Below are 11,683 nucleotides of genomic sequence, written 5' to 3'. Positions count from 1 at the left end.
CTCGGGAGCCTGAGAGGTGGGGTCTGTATAAAGGGGTTGAGGTCACCGAGAAGGGGCGAAAGCGCGACGGGACTCGAGCTGAACGGCTGGAACCTCAAGCCTTAGGTCCCCGCGTCATCCCGCGTTCTATCGCTTTCTTTCCCTGGGATCCAGACCCTCCACCATCCTTCTAGGCTCGCTGGCTCGTGGCCAAGGAGCTCTCGCGCCGCCTCCGTCCCGAACGCAAACAGCTGTTCCCAGAGACGTCGCCGCCCTCAACTTTGCCAACTAGTCCGCACGCACTTTGACCAGCGGAACAACCCGGACTAGAAGGCTGGGGGCCGTTGGCGGAGTTTAAAAAAAAAGAAAGGTGAAATAGCTGTTTTCGGGTCTGGAGTTACTGGGTTTCGCTTCAGAACTTTCCTGAGGCTGCTTAGCAGCCCCGCCCCGCTTCCACGACGCCCGCGCGCTCGGGCCGGGCTCGTTCCCTCGCTCCGGAGCGCGTGGGCAGCAGCGGCAGCGGCTGGAGTGGCGCACAGACTGGAGTGGCGGTGGAACCGAGACAGCAGCTGTGCTTGCACTTGTCAGGTGAGTCTCCGCACTTCTCCTACCAGCTCTTCCCATATGGTCTAGCGGTTAGGATTCCTGGTTTTCACCCAGGCGGCCCGGGTTCGACTCCCGGTATGGGAACGACGAGTCTTTTAATTTTAATTTTTGTAATCGATATAGAGACAGCATTTACTTTATTTCTCGTGGCTCTGACTCATTTTTTACCCCCTTCGGATGAATTTATAAGAAAATGAGGTGACTGTAGCTGTTAGTGGCACCGTGACTTAGGCTGCGGGTTTGGGAGCCACGAGTGCTGATTCGGGCGGCTGAGGAGCGAGTGCGCTTGAGGTACCGCACTGAGAGGCCAGGAAGGAGTTTCACTTTTCTCTGGGCTGCTATCCTGCCCCTGCGGCCCCGCGCCGTCCTTTTCCAGACGCTCTGGAGATGATGATTAACTCCAGCTACGCTTTATCTCTTCCCGGCGACCCCCTCGGGCCCACACCCTACTCTGTCGCCCCCTTCTGATTTGTCCCAAGTGACGCGCGGCCAGTTTCCTCCCCCCAACCCCCGACCCGTCCTTGGCGCCGCGGAGCCTGCACCCCGCGAGCAGATCTCCTTATCTCTCCGCCGGGTGTTTACGAGACACCCCCCAACCCCCAACCTAAAACATCCTCCCCAGGGGCGATGGGCGGTCTAGCGAGCCCGGTGCTCGCGGGCGCACTTTCCCTAACTCCCAGCTGCCAGGTCTGCTGCGTGTCCCCCCAAGTATGCCCGGGCTGCCGAGCCTAGCTCTGAGGCCTATCAGCGAGGCCATCCCAGCTAGACATTTGGGTCGCTGGTCACGACAGCACCCCCCGACTCTCGGCACAGACATTGGTGCTTTTGCCTGGGAAGACCTCTGGAGTAGGGAATTTCCCCCACTTCCCCGAAACACACACGCACTACAGAAAGAAAAATACCACTATGATGAGACATCTTTAAAGAAGAAAATTGCCTTTCCAAAGGGTCTACACGTCTTTGGTGCCGCTGATTGAAAATCATGGGGTGGAGGTGGGGCTTGGAAGAGAAAAAAATTGGCCACAGACTAGGGAGGGGATGTTATAACAAAGTTTCACTGTATTTTTAAATATAGAAGCTCTGTGTTTATTACAAAGAAGGGGCAGCTGTGTCAGCAGCATGTGAGCTGTAAATGAAACAAAAGCGTTATCTTAAATGCAAGCTGAAATTAGAAAACAGGGTGAGCTATGATGTTTAGTCTATTGGGACTCTGGAAAGAAATGAAGAAGAAAATAGTGGTTCTTGTGGATGGGTGCCGGGTCATTACTAAGAGAAGTTTTGGTTGTTAGTATGTGCGTTCTCTGTTCAGTTTTGAAATAATCTGTTAGTGTGATCTGCGTGGTTAAAAGCTGATTACTGATTACTCTCAAGTTGTAAACTTGCATTTTGTAATAAACCTCCACAACTAAGAATATTTTAAGTCTCTTCATTAATTCAAACTCTACCAGATGCTTTTTAAAGTTACTGATGCACAGGTTCTTCGTGTTAGGTGGAGGTGGATAGAATACTGAATGAAATCTTGGTTTGACCCTGGTGATCTGCTCTATGATCATGTGTAGATCTTTCAACTTGTCTGAATTCAGAGCCCTAAATTCTAAATAGATAGCCAAGTATTGTTAGTCATTTCTTGAACAGGTAAGGAAAGTGAGAAAGTTTCATTTATATTAAATAAGTGTGTCTTTATTAAAAAATCACCTACTAAGGAATTACTGAGTTTTGAATTCTGGAGGAAGCAAAGACCCTTCTGCCTGTCTTCAGAGAAGGCTTAACTCTGGCTTGACCTTACATTTTGTTATAACTTTGCATCTTATCACACCAAATGATTTCCAAATGTATGTGATGTTTAACTGAACACGTGGTAATTGGAAATGGCCTTCTCTATGCCTGAGGTTATGTCAAGGGGAATAGTTTGGTGACACTGTCTGTCCTGGTGACATTCTCTATCCAAGATGCAGTCTCATCTTTTGTGTTGTTGTGTGCCAAATGGAGCTAAGCAAGGCGCCATCTGAGTTGTAGATGTGTTGCAGGAACACAGAAGTGCCAAGTCAGTCCTACTTAAAAGAGAGCTGGAGTAGAGAAGTGGAGGGTAGACTGTTTGCTCAGAACCTTGAAGAACTGGTTGGGTTTCTCCTGCTCGGGAATGTGACATCATAAAACTGAGGTGCTGGCTACTATTAGACTGCCAGGGAGTCTGAGTTCAGCAGGTGCCTGGAGGGAGAGCCATGGTAGATAGAACTAGGACAACAGAAGAGAATTTTAACTTAGCAAGTTTTGGCTAGCTAACACACAAGTTCTTTTAGCAAGGAAGTTTCATGTTATGTGACAAGAGTTCTTAAAATCCTAGCATTTTTGAAAATGTAAAATATGTCAGTGAGAAGTGTGAAAAATTCTTGTTTGGGGAGATCCAAACAATGTCTTTTCCATGAGCACTTTATAAAAATCATATCTCCAAGTAAAAGCTTTCAGACAGAAAAAAACTGAAACAATATGGAAAACGTAGACTATATTGTGCCCGTAAGTCTACTGATCGGATAGTTAGTTTTTCTTCATTCTAATTAAAAACTTACCAGTCTAGGTTTAAGTCATGAGAATGATCTGCAGCTGTATTATTTACTTACTATATTGGAAATAACCTTGCTATTCTGGATAGATCTTCTAGAACCTGTTAGACACACATCTTAAATTGGTGATAAGTTTGTAAGGATTCATTTGTGTGCGTGCTTCTTGTTACCAAAACACCATTGATAGTCATGTTTTAGATGTTCTCTTTTGAGTCACAAAATAAAATGATAGTGATTGAATAATACAGATTTACTATACTCATTAGTCTCTTAAATACTTGCTGCCATAGGTGCAACTGGAGGAAAAACTAAAGTTTAATAAATGTTTGCATAGATGAACCCCTGCATGTAAAGAAATGTGAAGGATTTCAGGAAGATGATTGCAGTTTAGCAAAATTCAAAGAATTTGCTATGGATTCAGAGACCAAACATTGTCTGACCTTTGCTTACCTCCCACTTTCATCTCCACCTTTCTGCCTCTTCATTCTGTTTCAGCTCCATTGGCTTCCCGTTTATTCCTTGAATATGCCAGATGTGTTTTTTTTCTCAGTTTTATTACTTGCTGTTTCCACTCGTAGGATAGTGTCCTTCCAGCACTTCACATCCCACATCACATTATCTTCTCAGAGAGATCCCTTCTGACCATCCTGGTTAGGCATTCCCTGGTTACTTTATCTTGTTTAATGGCCTCTTTCCCCCATTATTTGAAATTAACCTGTTTATTTCTGTCTTAGCCCACTAGAATCCAAAGTTCCTTATGGATAAGAATATTCAACAGTGAGATCATTCTTGGTTCTGTAAGAATCAGATAATAGTGACGAAGTTGTAACCTTCATATGCTGTTGGTGGAAATATAAAATTTTGCAGTCACTTTGGAAAACAGTTTGGGAATTCTCAAAAAGTGCTAAAATACAGTTACTATAGGACCAGCAGTTGTACTTCTAGGTGTATACCCAAGAGAAATGAACCCAATACACACAAAGCTGTGTGACACAGATGTTTATGGCAATATTATTCATAAACAAAAAAGTGGAATCAACCCAAAATGTCCATTAATTGATGAATGAATAAGTAAAATGTGATGTATTCATGCAATCAAGAATCATTCAACAATAAAAAAGTGTGAAGTACTGATAATACTACAATCTGAATCAATCTCAAAAATGTGGTGCTAACTGAAAAATGCCAGGCACAGGAGATGATATTTTATATGATTCCATTTGTTCTAAATGTCCAAAATAGAAAAATATATAGAGAAAGAGGATAGATTCCTCTTTGCACAGCAACTTTAGCTCCTAGATAATGGGATGTAGCAAGTGCTCAGCAAATAACTGATGATGGAGGTTAAAGTACACAGATAATTATGATACAATATATGGGGCCATAAGTGTTCAGGGAGGACTAAGCCCAAGGTCTTAAGAGTATAAAGGTTTCCGAAGTGTCACCTCTGGATTTGTCCAAAGGGCATTAGAAAAGACCTCATCCGGGAGGCAGCATTTGAGATGGACTGTAAAGGTTGTTAGGATTTTTCTGTTAGAGATGGTGGTGGGAGGCAAGGCTTGCAGAGGAAGCAAGCAGGAACAGAGGCACATGAACAGATTGCTAGCACATTTTGGCTGAACTGAGGGTACAAGTAGGATAGGAATGGGAAACAGGGTGCAAAAATAGATTAATGTCTGTAGCAGATAATGTCAGTGCTAGCAGATCTTTTCATCTGTATATCACCCCCCACCTCCCAGCCCCTCAACCCATAGTGGGCTTCCCATGGTTCATCTGAGGAAGAGTCTTGTCCCTTATCTGCAGTGTCTGAGGGCCTAGCCCCTTCCTCTAGCTGCTCTCAACACTAGAAGGTTCTTCAAGTCAGGAGTCTAACTTTGGAGCAGGGGCTTTGGGTCTAACTTTGTTCGCTTATATATCACCAGCACTTGGAACAGTGTTTGGAATTTAGTGAGCATTCAGAAAATATTTGCATGAAAGTTGATCAGTGGCCAGCTAGGTCTGATCAAAGTGAAAGTTATTTCACAAATCTTAACTCTTGCAGAGTATTTAGATAGGAGAATTTGGAAGGTGCTGATTGACAAGGTCTTTTGATTTAGGGGTTAAAAGTGTTTAACTTCGCTAAACACTAATATAATAAATGTTACACTGAAATTAATTTGGTAGTAATGAGCAGGGTAAACTGGAGGATGGAAGGTTTCTGTCTGTGGTGGTCATGTGCCTTCCCTTTCCCTAACAGCTCTCTTTGCTGCTAGTACTCTGCCTAAAAAGGTGGTGGCCACAGAATTAAAAGGATAATGTGAAAGAGAGACATTGAATGAAAAGTTTAAGATGTCGAGTTAATACTCCTAAAAAAATATAGGGAAGTTATGAACCAAAAATTTGTTTCAGAGAGGATAGGCAATGGCCTACCCTAGGGATGGCCAGTAAATTAATATTGCCTACGTGTATGTATGTGTATGTGTGGCATTTTGAAACTGAAATTGTGTATTGAAACCAAATACAAAGACTGTGAGACTGCCACCCTGTGGCCAATAAAACTTAGAATTCAAGTGTTATAGTAAAATTTCATTCATTTGAAATGTCCTAATTTAAAATGGATTGTGGGTCATCCACCTTGGCATATGTACTTACTGTATTCATTAAATATAAAGTTGAGATTAGTTTGTTTTCAGAAATTTCTCTGGGGTGTTTAGATAAATGGAATCTAAAATATAATCAATAGTTTTATGAAAAAGAAATTCAAAAGTTGTAAAAAAAATTCAAAGATGCTCTTGGAATTTCAACGAAGGATGAAATTCAAGAATGCTTTTTAGAAGGCATGCCTTTGCTCTAGAAATTCATAATAAAGATTTTGTTTTTTAAAATATTGTGGCATGTGGGCCTGTTGTGAAATGGCCTTTACTCTCTCCTATTGTAAGAATTTTTATAAGACATTTGTTGCTGTCCTTGAGAACTACAGGTCTTGAGAAATACATGAAAAGTATTTCTCCCTCTTTTTATTGGATGGGGGGCTAAGTGAAAGTTACCTTTTTTTTCCATTTTTTTTATCCAGTTGGTTTTTGTTGTTAAACATTCTCCATGCTTTAATGTAGTGTATTTAGCATAGTGTCTTGTCTTGTGTCTGAAAATTAATTTGAAAATTAATTATGTATAAATTTAGGAGAGCAGTCTGCAAATTAAACTGGAATAGTGATTGTGAAAGACTTGCTTGCTCTCTGCAACTCAGGAAATGTTTCAGTCTTGAACTCTACAAAATAAAACTTTCTGAGAACATAAACTGTTTACAGTCTAATGCTCAAAGTGGCCTGCACACTTGTCGGCCCTGGGGTGTCAGGAGCATTGGGGTAGTTGTTTAGTGCTTGAATTTTGTGTTGCCAATAACACAGAAGTGGGCTGAAGCAGCCTTCTGAGGTCAGTAACTGTGGTAGCTCTCTGAATGTGATACCTAGGCTGAGGAAGAGAATGGATGAAGTATTTAACTGAACCTCTAGCTTTTTAAGTACTTGATACCTAAGGGAGCTTACCTGTTTGTCAGTGGAGTAATTTTCACATGTAATGTTAATGTTTTCAAACATTTAAATCTTTATCTGAGTTAATTTTTCTGAAAAGTATTATGGTATACATGATAATACACTTGCTTAAATATTTAGTTTTATCTAACCTGTCCAAAGTAAATGTATGGGGCTGTTTTCTGCTTCATTATATTCCACAGTTGACATATGCAGTGTAATTTTAAATGAAGTAGACTTTGAATAGGGAAAGTATAAATGTTTTAGATTCACAATTGCATTGCATTTCATTAATATAAAATTGGTAGTATTTAAATGTGGTTTGAGAAAAATAACTTTTGAAGTAGTTCACAGTCTATTTACTCCTTTCCTGAGAATTGGAACAAAGAATCAATAAAGTTAGGGATATATTCTTGTTTCCTTGCCTTTTTGAATGGTTTTATTATCATATTGTTTTTTAAAATTGTAAATGGCATTGAGCTTATGTAAAGCAACTTTTAATTTTATATGTAGCCTACACTTCAGAAACTGTATCACACATCATCTGACTTTTTTTTTTTAAAGATTTATTTATTTGTGCTTACAGAACTGGGGTACAGGCCAGAGGTTCAGGGGTGGCGAGAGGCTTCACCAGAGATAGAGTGGTGATCAGAACAGGCAGATCAAGGAAGTACGCTGCTGAGGGGAGCAGTGGGTGGGTCAGGAGAGGGCTGCCACACTGTGTGGGTCACCTCCAGGGCAGGGATTGAACTCATGCTGAAGTGGCTTTAGCTTCTTAGTGCTGTGCTTTAACCCGCTGCACCACCCGGGAGGGCCTCATTTGACTTTTTTATGCTTCTGGAGCTGTTTCAGGTCCAGTAGTTGTGTTCTCTATTTTTCACACTGGTGTTCCTTTTCACAAATGTTAATATACAACATTTTGTTCATTGAAAAGTGATTCTAGCATAGATAACTTGGAATTTTGATAAAGCGATAACAACTGTACTATGAGTTTTTTGTGTGTGTTGAGTGTGTGCAAATTTTAATAGGTCTTTTGTTTTATGAAGCAGACCTTCCAATATATAATTTGACTTAGCTAAATATTGTTGACTTGAAGCTCTTTTTATGTTTTATGTTAGATCTCTGGGAAGGTATTCAGCAAGTGACTTCTAAATACAGATAATCTTGTAGATAGTTTTGAATTTTTACTTTAATTTTTGAATTACAACTTCCTTTGGGCCCTCGCTGGTGGCGCAGTGAGTTAAAACATAGTGGCAAGAAGCTAAAAGCCACTTCTGCATGAGTTCAACCCCACCTGCTCCAGAGGTGATCCACATGGCGTGGCAGACCTCTCCTGGCCCGCCTACTGCGCTCCTCAGCAGTGTACTTTGTCAGTCAACCTGTTCTGCTCCTCTCTTTGTCTCTGGTGAATCCTCTCACCAGCCCTGTACCTCTGGCCTGTACCCCAGTTCTGTATGCATAAATAAATCTTTAAAAAAAACAACTTCCTTTTGGATTCATATCCTAAAACCAGGATACATTTCTCATTTAGGATGTGTTGAGATATAGTATTGTGTGAACTTTATGTTTCCAGCTACAATTAAATTTTAATTTCAGCTTTCAAGGTTGTGATGGGATTTGTTTTACCCTAGCTTTTCTAAATATCTATGTTTATCACTGATATCCTTTTATGCCAAGTAACACAAATGACTATTAACTGGGAAAGATGGGTATTTGCCATTCAGATACCCACCGAGTAAGGCAGGCATTTGACCCAGTTATAGGAATTGAAGTAGAAAGAAAGAGTGTACTTGAAGGCATTGAGCACTGCAGTCTGGGCACACAGGTGAGGGTGGAGAGTAGGGGAAGTATATTGCTGAATGATAGAACGTAGGTTCAAATGGAATGGAAAACTTCAAGCAGGCCGTTGGCATCAGGGAATTGAGATATTAGTGGAGATAACCTTTTCTTTTTTCTACCTTGTTTTTTCCCCATTAACCATAATTTTAGTGTCTCTAGAAATCCTGCATAGAGAGATTGTTTGGTCTTTTGCATTACCAGTACCCTCTAGACTGTCTTGTTAGTTGATGGACCATGTTTTATTTTAGGTGGAGTTTTAAAACACGTTTGTAGGGTAAAGAAAACATAAAGGCAAATTCACCAATCACAATCATTATGATTACTACTAGCAAAACAGAAAATAATAAGAGTTGGCAAGAATGAGAAGAAATCAGAGCCCTTGTATGCTATCTTGGGCAATGTAAAATGGTGCAGCATTAAAGAAAATAGTAGGACAGTTCCACAAAAATTTAGAAGTAGAGTTAGCCTATAATCTAGCAATTCCTCTTCTGGCTATATATTCAAAAAAATGAAAAGGAGATTCTCAAAGAGATATTTTACTCCCAGGTTCATAGCAGCATTATTTACAATAGTCACCAGGCGGAAATAACAAGTGTCAGTCTGTCAGTTAAATGGATAAATGAAATGTGGTATATACTTTTAGTGGAATATTTTAGCTTGAAAAAGAAAGGAAGTTCTGACATGTGCTACAATATGAATGGTCCTGGATGATATTATGCTAAGTGAAATAATCCAGTCACAAAAAGACAATGTGTGATTCTACTTACATGTGGTACATAGCATAGACAAAATAGAGACAGAGTAAAATGTGGCTGCCAGGGATGAGGGGGATGGAAGATCAGGAATTGTTGTTTAGGGTGATATAGAGTTTTAATTTTGCAAGATTAATGAGTTATAGAAAAATTGGTTGTTCAGCATTGTGAATATACTTATTACTGCCAGTACCACCAAGCAGTATTTTTAAAGATGATTCAGATGATAAAGTTTGTTATGTACATTTCACTAAACTTTTTTTTTAAAAAAAGCAAATTTGAATTTTCATATATATATGTATATATGCACACACATTATTCTTCATTTTTGTACAATGCATGCTTTCTCATCTCAGGCATAGTACCCATGAAATTCCCACCACCAAGTCACCCTGTACCATCACCATAGTCCCTTGTGCTCGTCCCACCCTTGTTTTAATAATACTCCCCCCTCCTTCCCTGCTGAATGTCTCTGATTTATAGTTGCTTTGATTTTGGTTTTTAATTTATTACATTTACTTTCCCCCCCATGATCCTTTATTTGGTTCCTCTACATTCCCCCTAGAAGTAAAACCATCTGATATTTTTCTTTTTCTTTCTGGCTTATTTCACTGAGCATAATCCCTTCTAGCTCTATCCATGTTGTGGCAAATAACATGAGTTTTTTTTTTATCACTGTGTAATATTCCATTGCACACACATGCACACGCACACACCTTCTTGATTCAGGCATCAACTATCAGGCATTTGGGTTGTTTCCATGGCTTATCTATTGTAAATAGTGCTGCAATAAACATAGGGGTGCTGGTGTCATTTTTAAGTTAATGTTTTTGTGTCCATGGGTGGATACCTAAGAGTGGAAATGCTAATCATGTGAAAGCTCTACTTTTTTTTTTTTTTTAAAGATTTATTTATTTATTCATACAGAACTGGGGTACAGGCCAGAGATGCAGAGGGTGAGAGGATTCACCAGAGACAGAGCGGGGAGCAGAACAGGCAGATCGACGAAGCACACTGCTGAGGGGAGCAGCTGGCGGGCCAGGAGAGGTCTGCCACGCCATGTGGTCACCTCCGGGGCAGGCGGGAATCGAACCCATGCGGAAGCGGCTTTAGATTCTCAGTGCTGTGTTTTAACCCGCTGCGCCATCAGGGAGGGCCGAAAGCTCTACTTTTAGTAGTGTGAGATCCTCCACAGAGCTTTCATAGTGGTTGGACCAGTTTGCATTCCCCAAATTTGAATTTTATTTAAAAATTGTACAAATGGGTCCTCCTGGTAGCCTAGGGATTAAGTTTCAATGCTGTCACCATGGAGGCCCATTTAAGGCCCAAGCCCACCGCATCAGCCTGAGTTCCATCCCCCCCAGGGAGGTAACCCACATATGGCATAGCAGACCTGTCTTGTCTACTGCTCCTCTCAGTGTATTTCAGTAAATCTGCCTGTGCTGCTCCCCACTCTGTCTCTGTTAAATCCTCTCATCCCTTGCACCTCTCGCTTATGCCCCAGTTCTTCTACACAAAAATAAATAAAATCTTTAAAAATAAAATGAAAATTGTATACCTGTAAAAAGCACCTGTAATGAGATTCAAGTTACTAATTTGGTCTATCGATGTGCTAGATGTTGGGGAATCGAATAATGAAAACACACATACACACAGACAAGAGCCTCAGGAAACTTACTAGTGCAGGGAGACAGACACTGATTAAATAAGAAAAAAGTCCAGGGAGATACCGACTGGAGTAATGGAAAGGGGCCATATTAAAAGACTCCCTGGTGCTTCAACACGAGTTTGCTCCCAGGCCAAGGAGGTGACCTACATGGTGTCCACTGCTCCCCTCAGCAGTGTACTTCATCAGTCTTTCTGTTTTGCACCCCATTCTGTCTCTAGTGAATCCTCTCAGCTCCCCTGCACCTCTGGCTGTACCCCAGTTCTGTATGCATAAATAAATAAGTAAATCTTTTTTGAAAAAAGGCTCCCCTAAGGAAATGACACTTGAATAGAGACCTAAAAGACTTAAATATTGATTAAGAGAAAGAGCGAAATGGGAAGTGAGGAGAGACTGAGGGAATATCATTTTGCAAATGCTTAGAAACAGGAAAGAAAGGGTATCTTTTGAGAAATGAATGAAGGTCTTGAGGACTGTAATAGAGTAAAATGTGAGGGAATCAAAGATGTGTGTGTGAGTGTTTGTGTGTGTATACATGATCATATAAGACATTATGACCTTGTTAATGGTACTGGATTTTATCTTAAGCAAAGTAGTCAGGCATTGATGGGTTTCATGCCAAGAAGTATGAAAGTGGAATGGAAGGGAAATAAGGGGAAAAACCATGTACCTTTTGTACAATATGGCCCTTAAGTATTAATTACCTACTCAATCTAGTGCTAGAATATGAGAAGGAAAAATGGTTCAGTTATGATTATTCAGGTGCTATAC

General features: G+C 40.7%; 1 protein-coding gene and 1 non-coding gene across 2 annotated transcripts in view; both read left to right on the top strand.

The window, feature by feature from the left end:
• Positions 1–9: 9 nt before the first annotated feature.
• ELF1 (E74-like factor 1 (ets domain transcription factor)) overlaps positions 10–11,683 on the top strand; it is an 82,491-nt gene continuing 70,817 nt past the window's right edge. Inside the window, exon 1 of the mRNA XM_004680119.2 lies at positions 10–567. The gene's annotated coding sequence lies outside the window, so the exon portion shown is untranslated. The remainder of the gene's footprint in view (positions 568–11,683) is intronic.
• TRNAE-UUC lies at positions 598–669 on the top strand. Its single transcript has one exon. It is a non-coding gene; the product is annotated as a tRNA-Glu (tRNA).

The sequence above is a fragment of the Condylura cristata genome, unplaced genomic scaffold (genome assembly GCF_000260355.1).
Source record: "Condylura cristata isolate star-nosed mole 26May11 unplaced genomic scaffold, ConCri1.0 scaffold00010, whole genome shotgun sequence".
NCBI classification, from domain to species: Eukaryota; Metazoa; Chordata; class Mammalia; order Eulipotyphla; family Talpidae; genus Condylura; species Condylura cristata.
The sequence above is the reverse complement of the archived record's forward strand: the minus strand, read 5'-3'. Positions and strand labels throughout refer to the sequence as shown.